Below are 21636 nucleotides of genomic sequence, written 5' to 3' on the forward strand. Positions count from 1 at the left end.
TTCTTCTTCTTCTTCTTCTTCTTCTTCTTCTTCTTCTTCTTCTTCTTCTTCTTCTTCTTCTTCTTCTTCCTCCTCTTTTTTGCACTTAAGTCAAAGCCATCACATTTCCCAGAATAGTAAACAGCTCCAAATAAAGAATCTACTGGAGGCTCTCAGGATTTTTCCTGTCTTGATCCAAGACTCCTTTGATACATGGTATTTTATATTAGCGACTCAGAAGCAGGTATTTGAAAGGGAATAAAATTCAAGAAGTCATGTACCATCTCCCTTCCTCGGGGACTTGAAGTTCAACATTGTGCTACACATTTGCCCTCAGGACATCCTGTATCCCTATGGTTCTTCACTCCTGTCTTACCACAGATCTGTCTTTCCAGAACACTAGGAGATAGGTGGAGTATAGTTTCTGTCAGTGGCTAGAATGTAAGACTGTAAAACCTTATCCATTTTAGCAGGAGCAAAGAGACACAGAGACACTTGTGTTCCCCCTTTGGCTATCAGGCTATTCCAACCTTCATCCCCAAGAATGGAAATTCCCTGGGACCCTCGTGCTGGGACAAGTTGAAAGTAAATCCTGATTTCAACCAGAACAGGAACTTGACTTTCAGAAGAGATTTCACACAGTTCTGGCAATTTGCCAGACCACATTGCAAGAGAGACTGGGGCTGAGACAATGATGGATCAGTGGTGGATGGGGCCACACCCTGACCAGGGTTGCTTAGTTATGCATACCTCTTGCCTTCTATATAAAACTAAAACAGACTCGGGAGGGTCACTGTTCCTCTTTATCTATTCTTCTTAATGTGGCCATATTAAATACCTCTTTCTACACTTATCACTTTCATCGCTTTAATTGGCCTGTTGAAGAGGGGTGGCTGAGCCTACCTTTCCAGGTTGCTAGGACTCAGGCTCTGACCTTAACACTCCAGAAACATTATTTCAATTATCTAATATGCTCACAGAATATAGGAAATGTACATGTTGATATGTCTGAACCCAGACTTCAAATGTCTACCTGATAATACTTAGACTTTTTAATTTTCTTTTTAAATTTGTATATACATGTATGTTCATGATTATATGTGTGTATATATACTACATGTATGTAGATACCCAAAGAGGGTGTCAGATCTCTTGGAAGTGGAGTTACATGTGGCTGTTAGCTGCCTGATGTGGGTTCCGGGAGGTCTTCTACAAGAGTAGCAAGAGCTCTTAACCACCAACCCATCCATGCTTTGGTTTGGCTAGTTATTATCTTTTGTGCTTTACTCTAAGTTAGACTTAAGCATATCAAAATTTTCACTTGGTATTTAACAAGCGCAAGTGACTAACCAAGTAAAGAGTTATTCTCAGGAAACCAAATCATCAGAAAATCTTTGTTTCATAAAGTAATTCTCTATGAGCCCCATTTACTTACTGGGCATGTTAACCCTTTTTCAGGCCTTCTAACCCTCACAGTAGGCCTTGGGACCTGCCCCACCCAATAATCATTCAGTGTATGTGGTCAGCCTTCACAGCTCTCTGTACTCAGTTCCACCAAGCAAAGCCAGTGTCCACTGTAAACAAATAGTACTGTAGGTTCTGTTCAGAGCATCTGCTTTGCTACGGGTGGGTAAGATGCAGGGGTTGTGTTTTAAACAGGTTTCCCTGGTGAATCTGATGATCAGCTCACTCTGAGAATCAATTCTACTCATTTGGTATTGGCTTTCCAATGCCTCATACTATTAGTAAGCCCTTTTCATCTGGGACCGTCTTTTCCTGAACTGGATTAAATTTTTTAAATTGAAAAACTTATGATTTTTGAGCTCTGGAAACTAAATACTATTTTTCAGTCCCTAAAGTGCATTTTTTATTCTTTGTTAAAGTTGTTATCTATCTCCTCTGGCAGTTTTTATTTTACAAGAAGAATATTCATCTTGGTGCGTGGACACATCTGGCTGCTGGGTCCCACTGGGGTATTTGTGATTTTTTTTTCACCACTTACTCTGTTCTGGTTGCCAGGGCCATCTCTGGAGATCCCTGGGCCATAGAAATGGAGGGAGATTCAGCAATCTCAGTTCCTGCTGGCAAATTGTACATAGCTAAGGTACAAAGCCGAAGAACTACCTCACAAAGCTGGAGCACTCTAGGGCAAGGGGGGACCTCAGCCTTTATGTTCTCTTCGGCCTAAGCTTCCCAACTCTCAGAGACCATCAGGTGCATAAAAGATGATTTCTTCGAGATGGCTGAATATTTGGGGATTTTTTTCAAGTATATCTCCGATAGCCATAGCCTCTCCTGGAAGCTTGATGCTCTGGCTTTTGCCATCTGTTCATTACAATTGGTCTGTGGGAATCAGCTCATTATTGATTTCTCTAGCTATAACCTACTTACAAAACCCTTGGCCAGAAGGTGCTCAGCTTAAGACAGTGAGCTGTTTGCTGGTTCACTGTAGAGTAAAGGCTCATGGAAGCAGCAAGTAAGGTGCCCAGGCCGCCCCTCTCAATGTTTTCCCAAGGTAACTGAAAACTTCCCCTCATGCTTGTCAGATTTCTCCAGCTAAGGGGCTTTGGATGTCTAGCCTGTGCATGACTCCAACTCCATTTGGAGTATTAAGACATCGTGCCTTACCCCGAGTAACTGATTAACAGCAGAACATTACTGCTCAAGTTTGTGAAGGCTGAGAAGTCCAAAATCAAAGCATCAGAAGATTCAATGTCTGGTGAGATCCACAAACTGTTTTTTTTTTTAATTAACTATGTGTAAGTATCTGTCTGTCCTTATGTACACATACTGGCAAGTGCCCTTAAGGCTAGAAGGATGGTGGAGCCTCAGGAGCTAGAGGGGGAGGTGGTTGTGAGCCACCAGATGTGGTTCTGGGAACAGAACCTTGGTCCTCTGCAAGCAGTACTTGCTCTTAATTGCTGAACCACCTCTCCAGCCCCCAGGGCTGGCATCATTAAGCAGTTTCCTCACAGTGCTGAGGAGGAAAATGTGTTCTTTCAGGCCTCGTTTATAAGGGCATTAGCCCCACTTGGGAGGTTAGAGCCCTTGGGTACTTATTATCTTCCAAAGGCTCTGACTTTCTTTCACCTCAGCTTCTTGGCGATTAGGCTTCAACATGTACTTTGAGGGAGAGGAACAAACATTCGGTCGCCAGCATCCCCCGTACCTCGCCTTACTTTCGTTATCTGAAAGCTGAGATGATGATAACCTCCGCACAAGGCTGGCATTAAATTATGTTTGCCGCTGATTGCACATGGCTTCTGTGCCAGGCACCTGGCTAAGTGTTCTACACATGCCCCAATGCCCAGTTCCAGAGAACTCGGGATTTTGCCTACACAGGTGGCTGTGCCATCCGTGCCAGGTCTCTTCTGCTGTTATTCTCGGTTGCTGATCTCCATGGAGTGGATACCACTTAGGATGTGGTTTCGAAGCTCCTCTGTCTCCACGTTACAGGCCATATCGGTTCTCTTGGATCCTGCATTGGAACCCCAATGCTGCATCTCTGTGTGTTCACTGAAGCACCATTCACCACAGCTGCCTCAGGTAGGGTTTCTAGTGTTGCAACAAAACACCACGGCCAAACGCAGGATAGCTGTTGGTTGACTAACTGCCAGATCACAGGCTTCTACTAGGCAGTTCCTTGTTTTCTCTACTTGGTAACAGTAATTAGTTTTACAAGTTTTTTAAAAGCCTAGCTAAAAGGTCACTTCCTTTGCAGAGCTCCATACAATCTCTCTCCTAATATTACAGTTTTGTTGATGTCTCATGATCACCTCTGTTATATCTCAGATTCACATTAACTTATGGAAATGACCAGCTTCTGCCATGGAGAACTACTTTTTTCTGCTCCCAAACCAGGACTGCCTAAAATTCTGACTAAAGTTCTGCCAAAGAAAACAAATATTTGAGAAATCATTCTCCTATTTCTTTAAGAGGAAAGCTTAAATTAATTTAAGCTGGGAATGGAGATAAACAAGACAAGTTAGGTCACTGTGTACATCAGAGAGACTTTGGCAGGCCATTCTGGTTAAAGTGTGACATGACTTACCTTGGGCATCTTGGCACACTCTGTCGGCTCCCCCACCCCCCCACGTATGCATATTTTTATTCCTGTGTGATTGCACATATGTGTAGGTACACACACATGGTACCCTTGTGTTGCCCCCATGTGTTGGCTGCAAATCAACCTTGAATACTGTTCAGAACTTATCCACCTTCTTTTTTTTTGGAGACAGGGTCACCCATGGGTCTGAATTTCGTCATCAGCTACTCTGGTTTGTCAGTGAGTGCCAAAACCCGTTTCTACTGCCCAGCACTGCTAATATTACAAGTATGTGTTAACTTCTTCAAGAAGTGGGCAATAGCTGGGCATGATGGCCACACACCTGTAGTCCCAACACTCAGAGGCAGAGGCAGGTGGATCTCCGTGAGTTCAAGGTCAGCCTGGTCTACAAAGCTAGTCCAGGACAACCAAGGCAACACAGAGAAACCCTGTCTTGGAAAAAAATAAAGTGGGTTCTTATGATCCAGCTCATGTCTGCATGCTTGTGTGGAAGAAGCTTTCCCAGCTGAGCCATCTCTCCAGCCCAAGAAATGCATTGATCAAGCATCCTGCATCAAGGCAGGGATGTGTGATTGGGTGATTTTGATAGCATGGGAACTGAAGGTGGTGAAAATAGCTGCATCTCTTTGTGTTTACTGAAGTACCACTTGCCACAGCTGCCTCAGGTAGGGTTTCTATTGTTGCAACAAAACACCATGTCCAAAAAGCAAACTGCTTACACTTCCATATTCTGTTCACCGTTGAAGGAAGTCAGGACAGGAACTCAAACAGGGCAGGAACCTGGCGGCAGGAGCTGATGCAGAGGCTGTGGAGAGGTGCTGCTTACTGGCTTGCTCCTTATGGCTTGCACAGCCTGCTTTCTCATAGAAACCAGGACCACCAGCCCAGGGATGGCAATACCCCAAATGGGCTGGACCCTCCTCAATAGTAGTTAAGAAAATGGTCTACAGCCCAATCTTATGAAGGAAGGCATTTTCTTAATTGAGGTTTCCTCCTCTCAGATGATTACAGTTTGTGTCAGGCTGACATAAATCTAGCCAGCACAACAACCATGTCATAGATCCAGCCTAGGTTTCCATCAACAGACAAATGAATACAGTGGGGAGAGTATACACACTAAAGTTTTATTCAGCCATAAAATAAAATAAAACTGTATTATCTTCAGGAAAATGGAAGAATTAGAAATCATCATGTTGTTAAGCTAAGTAACACTCAAAAGAACAAGGCCACGTGTAATTCTTTCATATGTGGAATCTAGCTTACAAGGAGAGAGACATATGTGAGGGAGCATATGGAAACTATACTATATGGGAACTGAAGAGGACTAGAGTGGGGAATAGGAGAGTGGAGGAGTGAATATGCAAGTAAGGAAAGATGGCAATGAATCATGTTTTATTTACAATGGATAAATGAAAAAAAACCAACAGAGAACAAAACCAGGTACATCTCACATCTCTCGGGACAATGCTGAGGACTCCAAGACTCTAGAAAATAGTGAAGGGATCTAAATCCAGTGAGTCATTTGTGCCATGAAGGTATCAGGCTACGGGGCTGTATTTATTTCATCATCTCAAGCTGCTTTAACTAATACTGCTGTTGAAGGAATAAATGAGCTATAGCCCTAAATCACCCCGAGTACAATCCCAGTTAGTACTTAACTAGGGATGCATAATAAACCAACTGCGGGTGTGTCATCCATCCATCTGTGGTCTGCCTCAGAACAACTACTGTCGATTAGAATTTCAAGTGGGGCAGTGGAATGGAGTAGTAGCTCTGAGGCAACATAGTGGGGTTTTAAAAAACATTTGGAAAAATACATTGAATGCTTTGTTGTGGAAAAGAAGCAAAAGGAGACACAGTCCAGCTGGGTGGGGAGGCCTTTGTGTGCTAGAGCGTTTCATCTTAGCAGTCAACTAATGAATCTAATAGAAAGCATTCGTCTGTGTTCTCTGTTCATTCTACTGTGTATCTTTGTCTTTTTAAAGCAGTATGCGGGATTGCAAAATATAGACAGTCATTCCCTTATGGAACCAAAAGAGAATTAGAAAAGGCTGCTAATGGCTTCTGTGCTTAGAAGTATAATGTCTTCCAGTGAGTTATGGATGGAGTGTCTGGAATTGCTTATGAATACTGGATTATAGAACCCCTCCCCCCATTTCTGCTGCTTTTTTGTTTTTCTTTTCTTTTTCTAACTAAGAAAACTTCAACATGGTATTTTTAAAAAACATTTCATCCTGTGGTAGAAATGTCAGCCACGTTTCAATTCACTCTTCTACTCCCCCTAAAAGGAATGGCTTTTGCATGTAACAATAGCCTTGTTTTGCTAAGTGGTGGGTAAGATCTGCAAGCGTGTAAGGCATTCATTACCCAGGTCTCTCTTCTCCCTGGTAACACACCAGGAAATACCAGAGTGATGTTATTTGAATTCTTTTATGTGCTCTGACTCCCACTAGACTTGAAATCCAACTTCACAGTCAAATGAGTAGCCATCTAAAGCTCAGGTGTGTATTTCATAAGAGCCTCTCAAAGGATATATAACTGCTTATGTCTTTCCTAAAGACAGCAAACTGAATTTTAATTAGATCTTGCTATCCCAAGAGATGACTCTGCATCTACTCCAAGGCCATATATTATAAAGCTTCAGTGTGAACGGGAACAGGAAGCCTGTGTTTTAGTTTAGTATTTGAAGGTCTAGCAGCCGACACCCAAGTCATTTCAGCAACTCCCAAGTCTAAATGCAGTTAATTTGAGTCTCTGAAAAAAAAAAATGCATGCCATACATTCAAGTGTGTAAATAACCCTCATGTCAAAAATTACATAAACTTCCAGGTTATTGAAAATAGTTTTCTTTTCAGGAAATAAGTCTCAAATGGGACTACTTCCAACTATTTATTTTTTATCTCAACTCCATCCTGACCCTGTCAGATATTAAAAAAAAAAATGAAGCAATAGAAAAGTTTAAGGGTGTGTGTGTATCTGTGTGTGTGCATGCATGTGTGTGCTTATCTGTGTTATGTATATGTGTGTATAAGTATGGCTGTGCCCCTATGTATATGTGAGTGTGTATTTGTGGGGGGTGTCTGTGTCTGTAAACACGCAAGTGTGAATGTGTGTGGATATGAGTATATGTGCATGAACATGTTTTTATAGTGTATGTATTAGTGTATATATGTATGTGCATATGTGTATGTATGTGTAAGAGTGAGGATGTGGGTATTATAAGATTGTGTGTGTGTGAGAGAGAGGGGGTGTGTGAATACAGATTTGTGTTCATGTGCATTCATATCTGTGAAGTGGGCTCTGGTGGTCATTTTTCATAAAGAATGAGGTTTTAATCAGAAGGATAAAGGAGTATAGTACAGCTTAGGAGCACCTCTGGAGCAGGTCTCTGGTTGACCTCAGAAACTGGCAAGGCAGCCTCCATGGAAAACCCATAAGACTCACAGGATTTAACTCACTAACTCAGAGAACACAGCCATGTGCACTTTGTTCTTCATAGTTTAGGCATCCATACAAATTTCCTAAGGCAAATCGAGACTTCACAGGACAATGTTAAAAATACTGCAAAGGCATCTCAGAGCCAGAAGAGAGACATTCATCCTTTAAAACTGTCCAGGGGGGCATGGTATGGGCTTGCTGCACCCCCACAAAATGGACCTTTTATACATTATATGTAGTTAACATTAGTTTTGTTGTTATTATTGTCTCTCTTTTTGGTAGCTAACTTTATCCATGTTTGAATGATTTTTACTCTTTACATTTACAGACAGAGACCCTGAGTTTGTTACTAGACAATGGATAAAGAATGTCTGCAGGTTTTTCTGAGACATGGTTTCTTAAACTACATGACATCAGGGAGTTGAGGTCAAGACGCTCTAGACCAGTTGGAATGATAATATTTAATGGTTCTAATTTTTATGTGTTTTTTTTCCCTCTATTGACATAAGACTCAAAGTCACTGGTCAGCACCTATCCCCCAAAGTCAGCATTTTTCTACCATAACAAGGGAACACTCAGGTTATACAATCAAGCACACAGTCCACAATCGTAGCCAAGCTTCGACTTTTCCTTTGTTTTTATTTAGCCATCCTCTACTGAATTTGCTCATCATTCTTTCTCTTTTTCTTTTTCTTTTCTTTCCCTTTCTCTTTTTCTTTGAATTGCGACAACAGCTTCTAAGTTACTATCCCCAGAACTTTGGTGTTGCCTCCAATTACCTCCTGTCCCTAGCATTAATTCTACCACATAGCTCTGCTGTGCTCCTCAGTGAAGACCAGAGTCAGTTTCACAAAGCAGAATTGGAGTACTGGAAGAAAATTCATTTATTGGTTCACAGATTTCAAAGAACTGCTCTGTGAATCCGAAGAAGGGCGCTTACCATCCCCATGGACAAAAACACAATTGCAATTTTTTGGTGTGATCTCCAGGGTTAGATCCAAGCCTAGCAGGTGAAGAATATTCCAGCTAAGCCACGCATCTCTGAAGACAGAATTTCACCAAGTGTCAATCAAAGGGGATGCTGCTCGGGAACCACTAGGATGCTTCCAGTGACTAAAAAGGGCCCCTTGTCGGCATTTTCTCTTCTTCTCTGGTTGTAAAGAGACTTTAATTCTCAGAACATTTACCTGGGATTACCATCTTCGCCTGTTAGTCACAGGTGACCCTAGACCTCCAGTATCCAAATCTCCCATATCCCCACACGGCTTCTATTAATCCGGTTAAATATTCAGCATCTCCTCAATTGAACTTTTTTGATACATAGCTTCCAAAATTATTTAATCCTCATCAGCTCTCTCTAAACATTCCTCAGTGTCTTGATTCAATGTTTGATTCTTGAGATGAGTTACACTTTTCAAGTCACAGAATGTGTGCAGAGGTCTTGGGACACAGCTTTCATCAATGATACAGCAAAAAGGACTTTGATATGACCTAACCTTGGCTGATGTCCTGTCTCTATCTATTAGTTATTTTGACCTAATGTGGCTATGTAACTTCTATGTTTTAGTCTGCAAAATAATAGTTCTTTCTTCATTATACGTTATCTTACTATATGCTACATATTAAAAAATTATATATATTGTTTTTATTAATTCTGAGAAAATTATGAAAGTAACATACTATGGAGAACTGACAAATAAGGCCTGCAAGCGATTTTTACCTGATATTAAACCTGACTCCTCCCCCTTCAAAGTTGTGATATTACATTTTGTTCTTACCTAATATCGCCGAGGTTCTGAGATATTACCAAATCCTGGCTGTGTCAGGACTGAGAATGCATAGTCAAATGAAAAGGGAGGGAATGCAAAAGCATTAATAATTTGTCTCCTCAGATTGATTTTTATTTCACTACAGAGCTCTGCAGAGTTGGACATTTCCTTGATCTAATGGAGGGGGGGAGTGAAATTAGCATGAACAGCATCGTCCTGTTTGAACTCAGAGTGACCCAGTTGTTCAGCTGATCCTTTCAGAGTCCCTTCATTGTAACAAGGAAGATTAAGAAATTAGAGGGTGTGCATGCCTTACAGAGACGAACAGATTTTGAAGTCTCTAGACTCAGAGAGCATATGCAAGACAACAGCAAAAGCAGATAAAGGGTAGGAGCGTGGCTCCTCAAATTGTGGTTGAATTTCCTTCCATGTTCTTACAGAACATGGCAGTGGAGCCTGTCAGGGTCCCCAGAAAAAGTGTAGGTGGCCAGAGGTAAGACTTCTGTTTTTCCACGAGTCCCCTAATCTTCCACAAGATTAGAGGAAAGAAAAATAACAAGCAGGACATTCACTTCTTCTGAATGATCTGCTTTTAAAAGAAAACTCTAATAGGGTCTTCAATAATATTATAAATTTATTTATTTACTTAGTTATTTTTTATTTTGGTTTTCCAAGACAGGATTTCTCTGTGTGGCCCTGGCTGTCCCGGAACTTGCTCTGTAGACCAGGTTGGCCTTGCACTCAAAAGATTGGCCTGCCCCTTCCTCCTGGGTGCTAGCACTAAGGGTGAGTGTCACCGCTGCCACCACCCCATCACCAAAACCCAGGGATTTCTCTTTTAATGAGGTGAAATTTTCAAAGGGAGGGAGAGAGAACTCAATGCTGAGATTCCTTACATAGTTCAGTTTACTGGGCTTTCACCTGTAGCTATGCTTTGCAGGATAGATCACTCTGCTTGAAGGCTGGTTGCAGAGAAGTGGGGGTAGGAGGTGAGGAAGGGAGATGCCAGACAGGAACAAGAGGTGACAGATGCATGTGGACAGGGCTGCAGCCATTTCTGCTTACACTTGAGGTGTCCGCTTGCAACAGAATCCCGGGTCTAGAGCTCAGGAACACAGCGGTTTTGTAACGCCACCACCACCACCCCAGAACCCGGCAAGGAACCCTGTTAAGGAGTGTGTTATATCAGGGTCTCTGCCTCTCAGGGCCCCTGGTTGAATTGGGATTAGGAACCCTGTTATAACTGAAGGCATCTTCATGTCCCTGCATTCTACAACAAGGAAGCATTCGGGGAGTTTTCCTTTTCTTAGGTTTTATTAGAATCTTTCCTAATTGTGGGGTGTATGAGGTGTGGAGGGACAGGCACCCAGAAACTGCATTTCGTAAGATGCATCGACCCTCATTTGGGCCTGTACATACTTAAAAGCAGGATGAAAGCCTGGCATCTCTGCTCTTATTTTGGGTCTGTCTCCTTTACTTTGGCAGAAGAACAGTCTTTTTAGGACAAATGCCCACTGCTCAGGTGAAGATGAAGTGTGTTGCTCGTGAGGCTGAGATGAACAGATTAGCAATTTAGCATAAATTGTGTGGTGTAAGGCAAGTTATGTTCTCTATTTATGTCTCAAGATGTTTTCTGTGCTCCACAGGAAGACACAGTAGCCAATCAGTGCATTGCTCTTATCTTTTCTGAGATCTTACTGAAAGCAAAGAACACATGTGCAATGACATCTGGCCCTCGTTTCCTGGATAAGACGCAGGAATAAGTCAAATAGATAACACACATATCCTCCAAATATAGAAACTTTTCTGTATCACTTAGCACATGAAATAAGGTAATGATCATCCCAAGCATTTAATCCATAAACTGAAGCTAGTCCTCACAAAACAACTATAATATTAATCTAGGGAACAGGAGTTCATTTAGCTCTTGAGTATATTAAAATGCAGGAGAATTTTGCGCATGGCATCAATGTCACTCCACTGGGAAGACAGTCTTTTCATATTGTTTATACATACATACGTGTATACACACACTCACACTATTTTTATTTTGTCTTTGAGACAAGGTCATACTATGTAGCCCAGGCTAGCCTCTAACTCATGATCCCACCAAGTCAGACTCCTCAGTGCTGAGATTCTAAGCATGTACCTCCCTGCCTGGATCTTATTAAATCTTATTAAATTGTTGGTATAAGGCAAATTATGTTCTCTCTTCTCAAATTCCTATCCTGAGAAAAATACACTTACCCCCTATCTTGTGTTCTTTACTGCTATGAGAAATATCATCTACAGGCACAGCTGGTCAGAAGTGTTACCCTCAGCAAATGGCTGCTTGCCATTATGCTAACAGGCAGACAGAGAAATTTTGGCTTTGGAGATGCCCTTGGCCTCAGAATAATGTAGAATCCTCTGGGAAATCCCTCTTCCCTCAGGTGAAGCTGTTCTGTGATGAACACCTTTTGATGTAGTGGCTGTGAACTCCTCCTGAGATGCTCTGGTGCTCAGCCAGCTCTAGCTCACTTCCTTTCACTCCTCCAGTCCCCCGAAGAAATATTGCTTCTGGGATTTCAGAGATCACATTAGACATTTAGCCATCAGCAAAATACTTTTCTTCGCATGTCGTTTAAAAATTTCAACTATTCCTAAGTGTCTTGAGATGAACTGTCAGAGAGAGATTTTCCCTGAGCCTGGCTACTCAGCTCTGAAGATGGTTGGTGAGATGAGCTCATGAGAGAGTGCCTCTGTTTATGTTTTCCCGAGGTGAGGTCTTTGCTGACAGGATTTCCAGGTGCCAGATAGCCAGTCATCTCAGGCTGTCCTACTTTATGTTCTATCGCTGTGATGAACACCATCACCAAAACAACTTGGAGAGAAAAGGCCTTATTTTCTCATACACTCTCAGGTTTCAGTCTATTATTGAGGGAAACCAATGCAGGGACTCAAGTGGGACAGGACTCTGGAGGCAGGAACTGAAGCAGAGACCATAAAGGAGTGCTGCTTGCTAGCTTGCTCCTTGTGGTTTGCTCAGCCTGCTTTCATAAACAACCCGAGACCACCTGGGATGACACCACAGTCGGATGAACCACATCAATCGTTAATCAAGAAAATGCCCCACAGAATTTACTACAGGCCAACCAGGAGGAGGCAATTGCTCAGTTGAAATTTCCTCATCACAGATCAAGTTGTGTCACGTTGACAAAAGAACTAACCACCTCACTGGCCATGCCTGCTTAAGCCAGATGAGCTGAATTTAAAGGTGTAGGAATCCTTTTTTTTTTTTTTTTTTTAAATAATGCAAGTACTTGTCAGCTAAATCAAAAATACATGAAATATCAACAGTTTTTGTTACTTAAAAAGATGACATTATTTTGAATTATATGTATGTATGTGTGCCTGTGTGGAGGTATATGCACAAAAGTGAAGGAGGCCTCAGAGGCCAGAAGAGAGCATTGGGTATTCTGGAGTTACTGGTGGTTATGAACTGTCTGATATGAGCACTAGAAATTAAACTCCATTCCTCTGGTAGAAAGTACTCTTAACTGCTGAGTCATCTTTCTGGTTTCTTATTTACCTTAAAAACAAAACAAAACAAAAACTTGCTTGGAGTTGTGTTGTAGTAAATATAAAGAGTGTTGGATTATAATATGTTTATTATTAGCCTTAAGATTATCACGACGGTATTATCTAACCCTCTATCACAAACAACAAGACACAGACACCTGTCAGAATTTATAATTTCCTTATATACCTTGGGCCAGGCAGACATTTCACCTACACTTTCTCAATAATCTCACCATTCATCTCCCAGCCCCCATCCAATGCTATCCACCTTAACCATCTTTATCTGGACTACCTTCCATCCATAATCTTATGAAGACATGCTTGTATTTTTCATATGGGTGTTTTCTCCATCCAAGCCACCCTCAGAGTCCTTCCTCCTTGCCCACAAGTTTCCTTCTCCACCTAACACACTGTGGTGGCTTCCTCCTTCCTCCTCTCTCCTGTGATTCTTCTGTCCTCAAAAGCAACACCTATCCTATTCTGCTCTGCCCAGGTACAGGCCATTTAGTCAGCCAATCAGGTAGGTTTACACAACAGGGATAGGTGTATTCAGTCAACAACATACAAGCATCAGACCAACCCCTTAACAGAGTTGGAGAGAGGACTCAGGTGTTAAGAGGATTCCATGTTCTTTCAGAGGACCTGGGTTCTTTCTGTTCTGAGCACCCATTTGATGGCTGACAAAAGGGACCCACCACCCTCTTTTGACCCCCACAGACAAGCACACACTTAAAGCATATGCAACCAAAACACCCATACACATCAAGTAAAATAAATAAAATTTAAACAATAAAACTAAAGATGTTTCTTAATCAAAAAGCCTTTTTAGGACATAGCCTCTGCCTAACAAGTTTTATTGATAAACAGCTAGCTACCAGGCAGGTTTCATTGCTTGTAGTACAAATATTTCAAATAGAGACCTCAAAACAAACACAAAGCTGTTTGTGTCTCCTCCTCACCCTAAACTCTTCAAAGAAGACACAAAGGGACAGTCAGTTCATCCTGATTATCACCTGGATTCACAAAGATAATGTTTCTAATGGACAGATGATCCTGACAATGAAAAGGATAGGGGTGGGGAAAAAAATAACAAATAAACATTGTTTTCTGTATAAGCAAATACAGGGATAGATGAAACAGAAGGGCAGCCTGGAAACAAGTCTGTCTCCTCCCCTTGCACTAATCTGTAGCTAGGTCAACACAGGTGATCATGTGCCTGAGCCCAGGCAGGCTTGCCTCTCAGGAAGCAAAACAGCATTTTTTTTTTTTTTTTTTTTCTGGGACACACAGTTTCCTGAAACTTTACGATATTCTTGAGTGACAATCAATAATGGAATGAGGAAAGTCTCAGACTGATGCTTGCTCTATTCTGGTTGAACTGCACATTCAGGGCAGTGCTTGGCCTCCCCTTGCTGCTGTGGAGAGGAAGAGTTGACACTTGGCTGTAGACCGCATGGGGAGACATCATTTGAATGCTTGCCGCAGAGTGGTGCCTGGCACTGTCAGCTTTTGTTTACTTGTCTGAATTGTGGAGATTGCAGCTGTTTCTTTCAGTAAAGAAGCAGTAGGAAAATGTACCAGCCCACCTCGCATTGCCCCTCCCCCAAATGTTAGCAGAGCCCAGCAGCTGTCTTTGCAAATCGCATCATTCGGGGTTGGACTGGTTCTCCAGCAGCAGGAACTGGAGGGCCTGTGCTGTGATTGCTGGCTGGCTCAGGCTGGCAGGTGGCCAGGTACTGTGCTATGCAGGGCCTGCCTCACCTGCCTGCCTCACTTGGTCAGCTCTGCCAGGGGCTGACTCAGAAACACAGAAAAAGCAAAAACAGAGGACAAGGGAAATTTGAGCACACATGTCTCCTATTTCATACTTACAGGTCTGTGTAGCAATGAAGCCCGGATCCACTGGTTGCAGGGATTTGAAAGGTCTTCTTGTTGAGGAGTTTCACATTATTTTTAGCAGCTGAAGGTTTTCTTTTGTTCCTCCCCGTCCCCCATCTTAGATCAGGGGTATTGTGTGATAAATAAAAATACCAGCAAAGAAAGGCCGGAACAGTGATGAACAAGTAGGCCAAATAAGTTAAGTAGCAAGAAAAAGTAGTTCTGGAAACAGTAGGGGGAATGGAGCCTGGAAAAACTGGATGAGTCCAAGGGATTCCCAGCACTGCCATTTAGTATACTGCTGCCTTTGTCAGGCAGGGCCTATCTCACTCCTCACTCCTCACTCACTCACTCAATCAATATTTATTAAGTGCTTACTCATTCCTACCTGCTGTTTTAGTCATGCAGAGAACAGATGAGAGGTCTGTTCTCAACATTTGTAAAGATAGGGAAGGAGACACACAACAGAATGTGTACACGGGGAGGTCAGATGTTTTCAAAGAAGGAAAGGAAACAGGGTAGGCTATAGGGTGAGTTGGGAAAGGAGGTGAAGCTGTCTCAGGTCCATGTTTAAAGGAGCTCATTAAATCAGAGAGCAAAATGCTGGAGGAGGAATGTGCCAGGTGCAGATCGGCAGGGGAGCATGGAGTCCGGGGTGAGTGGATTAGCCAAGTTTTCAGAAAAAGAGAGGTGGCTTTATTTCCTAAAACCATCTTGTGTTCAAGGATCAGCAACTGCTTCAAATGTTTGTTATTTTGTTTGTTTGGTTGGTTGAGTTGAGCCAGGGTTTCTCTTTGTAGCCCTGGCTGTCCTGAAACTCACTATGTAGATCAGGCTGGCTTCGAATTCATAAATATCCAACTACCTCTGCCTCTTGAGTGCTCGGATTAAAAGTGTGCACCACTACCACCCAGCTCAAACGTTTTGAAAAATACAGCCCTTTCTCACAGTTATCCTTGTGTAAGCTCCTGGTTTGTACCTCCAGGAAAGGAACTAGAATGTTTTCACTGAAGCATGGGGAGGACAGAGATCCTCTATGGTTTGGTTTGGCTCTGATACTCCGAGCACAGTATGCAGTTCTGGGTTTTGTTTGTTTTGTTTTGAGACCGGGTTTCTCTGTTTAACCTTGGTTGTCCTGGGCTTGCTTTGTAGACCAGACTGGCCTCGAACTCAAAGAGATCTGCCTGCTTCTGCCTCCCAGAGTGCTGGGATCCGAAGCGTGTGCCACCATGCCCAGCCATGCTGTTCTGTTTTTCTTCAGTCTCCCCTGTCTGAATGAGATGGGAGATGCTCTGGACGAGAGCAGAGAATGGTGAAGACTGTTATGCAAGGTCACACAGGAAGATGCTAGAAGCAGAACCAAGGCCTCCACTCTCACACAACTCTTTTCTTTTTTAAAAAAAGCAAACCCAAAATGACAAAACAGGTAGGTGTTCCATATCTTCTTCCTTTATGCTTAAGAGCGGGGTATGCAATACAATCTACAGGAGTGGGGCTTTAGGGGCTGGCAGTAAGTCACATAAATAGAAGAAGTTTCCAGTTGAGCGCCCTAAGGAAAACACCTTTAAATTTTCATAGAGTTCCGTCCCAATTCACCTTGCCAATTTCTACACTAGAGTGGAATTCTTTGTTGCTTACAACATTCATGTCTTCGCCATGCTGCTTGCAAATGAATATAATTTAACTCATTTTCTCCCACCCAGTAGATTAAATGCCACCACAGAGGACTCTGGAACACAGAAAACTTCCAGTTACTAATAAAGAGGACGGTAGCCCAAATCAGTTGCAGGGGCATGGCTTAAGCCTGGAAGCATACTGTTGGTTGATTGGTTTAATATGCATTAGCTGGCCACCTCTCATTTCAGTGCATTTTCTACTCAAAAGCTGGACTAGCCAGAATCTGAAATAAAAGTCTTCTGGACTCAGAGGACAGAATGCAATTGGACTGCTTTGGCTAAGTCGAACAAGTTCTTCCTTTTGAGTCACCTTGACATCAAGCTCAGGTGTGGATGGAATGGTTGCATCGCAGAGTGGCTACAGTTTTGAGCTAGGAGTGGGACCTTCTTCACCCATTCTTTCCAACGCCTGCTGCAGCCAGCACGAGGCTGGCCTCTGCCTGTTCTGAAGGAATTTGATTTATGGACTGGCTCCAAGACTATATGTGTATTTATCTCCCAGAACAGGTGCAGAATACCCCTCTGTTATTAGCATGCTATACCTCCTTCCTTATTATTTCTCATGGGCGAACAGAATTTATCTTTTACCTACACTTTGCTTGTTGCTTCTTAAACGACTAAGGGTTGAAGAATGGTTCACTTTATAAAAAGAAATCTGTTTTATACCTAGTTTGTCTTTCTGCTTAGTATTTATGGGAAACAGAACAGCGCCCCATTCATTAAAATTTTTGAAATGTCATTAGACTGCTCCAAACCACCATATAATGGTAAAAAAAAAAAAAATCAATGCAGGTGAGAAGGGTTTAATCAGCTGCAGGATTCCCCATTTTGCCTAACCAATTAGCAGTAAGGTAACTGTTAAATGTTTGCCATAATTCATTCCTGGGCATCTGTGCTTTACTGACAGATCCCCTTTAATAAATAACAAAACAATAGTGATGCCTATGGAGGAAAAAGAAAACAAATTATTAGTTATTATATGAACTATTTTTTTTAAATTATTAAACTTATAGTGGAAATGAAACTTGACCTAAATGTGACTCATAGATTAGAACCCCTTAAGGAATTTCCTGGTACCTTGTCTATTGAACTGAATATGATGCTAAGTCTTTCAGTAAGCAAAGACATGGTCCTAAGCATCTTTTGTTGTTATTGTTGTCTATTCTTTTCAAAAAAATCTCTTGTATACGTGCGTGGGGTGTGTATGCACATGTGTGTTTACATGTGTTTTCCTCTGGCTGTACTTGTGCCACAGTATGAAGACATGTGGAAGACAGAGAACAGCCTTAGATTTCAGTCCTGCCTTTGCACCTTGTCTGAGACAGTCTCTTGGTTTGTGCTGCTGTACAAGCCAGGCTAGACAGCCTGCACGCTTGCTTCAGGATTTGCTTATGTCCATCTTCAATCACACCACTGGAAAACACCGAAATTACAGACCACCAGGTCTGACTCTTTGCGGGTTCTGGGAAACCAAACTCAGGTCCTCACACTTGTGTGGCAAGTGCTTTACTCTCTGAGTCTTATCAACAATATGTGGTTTATTTCTTAACAATCACGGTCTCTCTGTGATGTGGGTGGAGACCCTGAAGTGTGTAGAGTGTTTACTTTTCTGTGGCTGTGATGAAACACTGACGAAAGCCAATTTTGGGGAGAAAAGCTATGGTGGTTTGAATGGAAATGGTCCCCATAGGTTCATGTGCTTGAATGCTTGGTCCCCAGCTGAGAAAGATTAGGACATGTGGCCTTGTTGGAAGAGGAGTGTCATGGGAGTAGGCTTCAAGATTTCAAAGGCCCCTGTCAGGCCTAGTCTCTGTCTGTCTGTCAGTCTGTCTTTCTCTCCTCTCGCTCTCTCTTTCTCCCCCTCCCGCCTGCTGCCCGTGATTCAGGATGTAAAGCTCTCAGCTGCTGTTTCATTGCCATTCCTTTTTGCTTCTCGCCATGATAATGGACTGATAGCCCTCTGAAACAGTAAGCAATCTCCCAATTAAATGCTGTCTTTTATAAGAGTCATGTTGATAGAATTGTCTCTTCATAGCAAAACAACAGTGGGGTTTATTTGTCTTACCTGTCCATCATAGAGGAAATCAGGGCAGGGGCAAATGGAGGAAGCAGGAACTGAAGCAGAGCCTATAAAGGACTGCTGCTATCTCACTCACTTGACTTGCTTTTTTTATATTGAAATTTGTTTTTATTTCTGAGAGTGAAATATCATTACAGTATTTCTCTTTGCCTTTTTCTTCCTCCAAACCCTCCCATATCACTCTCCTTGCTCTCTTTCAGTTCATGACCTCTTTTTCATTAATTGTTATTACATGCTTTCTAGTTACTTTCTATAGCACACAGTTGCAAACAAAATAATAACAAACCACAGCATTCAAAACCAGAATTTTTTAATTTTAATTTTTTTGACTAAGTGAAAGTGAAGGCTGAACCTGAAGGAAGAGGATGAGTTTATGGTCTGACTACCCAAGTTAATAGGCATGCAGTCTCAATTTCCATACCTGTCAAATACAGGTCATGTCTGGAGATTAGTTATGACACTATCTGGAAACCTTGACCTTTAGGTGGCTGACAGATATTCAGTAACTGAATCACCTACGGCTAACTTCCCATTTTTAAGTCTACCTATGGGGTGATCCTCTGATACTGACAACGACAGTTTTCAGTTTGTAGATCACATCATGTCTATGGCCTGTTTTTATAAATAAAGTTTTATTGTAACACACTACAATGGACTGAATGCTTATATGCCCCCTAAACTTCATGGACTTGTGGAAGTCCCAACTCCTTTGTGATGATATTAGAAGCTGAACTGTTGGGCGGTAATTGTGTGATGAGGGCAGAGCCCTTATGGCTAGGACTAGTGCCCCTATAAGTGGGTCACTGAGAGGTTTCCGATTTTCTTCCTTTGACATAAGGATACAAGATAGGAGTCTGTAACCCAGAAGACACCCTCACCAAACAACAAACAGAGTCAGATCTAGGCCTTCCAGCTTTGAGAATTGTGAGAAATAAATTTCTGTTGTTCATGAGTCATCCCATCCTGACACTTTGCTACAGCTGCCTAAAGAAAGACACATTCCTTTCTCTGTTCATCTTCATGCTACATGCAATTACTTTTCCTCTGAAATATCAGAGTTATATAATTGTGGCAAAGACTATATGAGCCAGCCGTAATGTCTAAAATATTCTCTAGCACAGTGGTTCTCAACCTTCCTAATGCTGTGACCCTTTAATACAGTTCTTCACGTTGTGGTGACCCCAACCATAAAAGCAACTGAAGCCATGTCTGAGTGATACTGTTTTACAGCAGGCTTCCTCTCTTTTTGAAACAGGCTTCCTCTCTTTTTGGCTCTCTCTCTTAGAAACAGAAGCATATCAATTGTCATGCTAATATGCAAGGGTGGAAATTTCATGAGGCCCCACTCAAAAAGCTATAGGGAACTAATGGCTAAAGGGAAAGAGAAAGTTAACCTTCTCAGGAATGAACCCCTTTATTGCATTTCCAATACAGTGTGGTCTGCCCTGAAACCATAGCCACACAAGCAAAAATGAACTCTGCAGATTATATCTCTATTGCATATAAATAATTATATGTATATTTCATATACACATATAATTAATAATAATAAGGAGGCTATCCATTTGAGAGTAGAAAGCCATAGATAAGTTGGAGGGAGGGTTTCTGAGAGGGACTGGAGGGAAGACCTAGAGGGGAAATGGTATAATTCTATTTTAATTAAAAATGTATAGAAAAAAAAACTGAAGCTACTAATGGTTGGGAAATTAGTTAACACTTCAATAAGTATTTCCAAAGGTCAGGAATAGAGTCTCTTTAGAACAAAGAAAAAAGTATACACACCTTTTGTTACGAAAGAAAGCCAAACTAAAGAAATAGTATGAAACTGGGTGTTCTTCAGGTTAATTACTTAGAGTTTACATTGTGGGATTTCTTTGCTGTTACATGGGGACATTAGCGAGGTTTCATATTTCACTTTACCAAAAGAACAAGTGATTTCTGAGACTCAATAAATCTCATAATTATTATTTTAATTCACAATTACATCAACCATTTCAGAGCTCATCTCCCTGTGGTATTTGAGATCAAACCCAGCGCCTGCGCGTTTGTGCATACATTGAGCTCTATCTGCAACCCTCACACTTCATTTCGATAGCATATTTGCCAAGTTATTAACAGTCGATGATTTGCTTCTCGATGATATGGTAGCACATAATGGACTCGGGAGCTCATTAGAAAGTGAGCGTTAGCAGAACGGATTCTGGACTGCAAGGTGTTCAGCTGTCATTTCCCTATCTATAGTCACACTGAACTGTCTGTGTGAAGAAATGCATTAGTTACTTTTCTCATTGCTATGATCAAACTCCTGCAAGAGGCAACTGAAGAAAGAAGGGACCTAGTCTGACTTCGAGTTAGAAGGAGCACATTCCGTCTTATCGGGGAAGGCATGGCCACCGGAACAGGAGGCCCATTGGTCATGTCGCATCCACACTTAGGACCCTTAGAGTGAACACAAAATGAAAGTCCACTCTCAGCAAGCTACTTCCTTTGGTAAGGCTCTACTTCCTAAGGTTTTACAACCTTCTTAAACAGAGCCACCATCTGGGGCTAAGTGACCAAACACATGAGCCTGAAGGGGGACATTTCCCATTTGAAGCACAACAGTAAAGGTTCTTTGTTTTTGTTTGTTTGTTTGTCCAATAGAAATATTTCCACTTAGAATATAAAGCTATGTGAAAATAAAGACATCACCTGAAAACTTGAGTAGAGATTCCTGCTATTTGAGATGTGCTGAGAACCCGTGACTTGTGAGTCACATGGCATCCACTGCACATGGCAATGGTACTGGTGGCGCTGGAGATGAAAGATAGGAATGAACAGGTGAAATAGTATAAGAAGAAGGAATCACTCGATGGGCCATTGCGGTAATTCAGGTTGGGAGAGACAAGATGTCTATAAAGCCCTGGGGAATGAATGAGATTGAAGTGTCCTAGGAACTGGAAGGAGCATGGTGTTACTGGGGAAAATGGAAGGAGCTGAGGTTAGAGTACAAACACAGGCTGTTGCAAAAGAGAAGAAAACATTAAAGTTTCATATATTTTTTTAGAATGAAAACATTCAGAACTGGGGAGATAGTTCAGTAGGTAAAAGTACTTGCTATGAAAAATAAGAATTCAGATTCCCCAGCACACACATAATAGCCAAGTGTGGCTTAGCATGGCTGTCACCCCAGCTCTGGGGGGTGAAAGC

Source organism: Psammomys obesus, unplaced genomic scaffold (genome assembly GCF_907164565.1).
Source record: "Psammomys obesus unplaced genomic scaffold, mPsaObe1.curated_primary_1811, whole genome shotgun sequence".
Classification (NCBI taxonomy): Eukaryota; Metazoa; Chordata; class Mammalia; order Rodentia; family Muridae; genus Psammomys; species Psammomys obesus.